Genomic DNA, 750 nt, shown 5'->3' with positions numbered 1-750 from the left:
TCCAGACTTCCTCTGTTCTCTCTGTCGTGCTGGTCGTTGAACACCAGGGCCCCCTGGGGAGGCTCTCCTTGTCTCTCTCCTTCTCTCTCTCTCTCTCTCTCTCTCTCTCTCTCTCTCTCTCTCTCTCGGAATAGAGCACAGTGCTCTGCTTTCTCACCAATGGCAAAAAAGTCTGCTTCAGTGCAGATCGCGGGGCAGAAGCGTGGGGGAGTTGCTGGACATAGCAGTCTGTAGCTCCGTTTGCGTTCTCACAGGGAGAAGGGTTTTTTATTCACCTCTCCACTCCTGCAAACAGAGACCCTACACTGCTCCTGTCCACACACACACTCCGAAATGTAGTTACAACAACAAAAATGTGAACTCTGATCACCCTTAGATTTAAAAAACAAAGACATTTAATTTTCCCTCTCTCCCTCTGTCCGTCTCACACACACACACACACACACACACACACACACAGAGTAAAGTCCTTTTTTAGCCATCTCTTTATGATAGCCATTGTCATATCATTGGATGCTGAAACAAAGTTTGTTCCATGTCGGAGGCAGACAGGAAGTGAGAGTGAGGTGCGTGTGACCTCAGCAGGGCTGCCGCACCACTGTGAGGGAGTGCCTCCACCCTCCCCTCCCGCATGTGCATGTATGTGTGACTACGTGTAGGTGCATGTGTGTGTGAGTGTGTTTGAGACACGTAATTCAGCAAAGAGAACCCCGACAAGGAGCAAACACCAAACCCAACCCCCACCCCCGA

At 50.4% G+C, this 750-nt stretch overlaps 1 protein-coding gene across 5 annotated transcripts in view; it reads right to left on the bottom strand.

Moving 5' to 3' along the window:
- Nucleotides 1-386: 386 nt before the first annotated feature.
- The window catches only part of sox5 (SRY-box transcription factor 5), an 82,188-nt gene continuing 81,824 nt past the window's right edge, over nt 387-750 (bottom strand). For all 5 annotated transcript variants that reach the window (XM_035528236.1, XM_035528238.1, XM_035528239.1 and 2 more), the window contains one exon: nt 387-750. This exon is cut by the window's right edge and continues 886 nt beyond it. The gene's annotated coding sequence lies outside the window, so the exon portion shown is untranslated.

Source organism: Electrophorus electricus, chromosome 7 (genome assembly GCF_013358815.1).
Source record: "Electrophorus electricus isolate fEleEle1 chromosome 7, fEleEle1.pri, whole genome shotgun sequence".
NCBI classification, from domain to species: domain Eukaryota; kingdom Metazoa; phylum Chordata; class Actinopteri; order Gymnotiformes; family Gymnotidae; genus Electrophorus; species Electrophorus electricus.
Note: the sequence above shows the minus strand (reverse complement) of the source record. Positions and strands in the feature narration are given on the sequence as shown.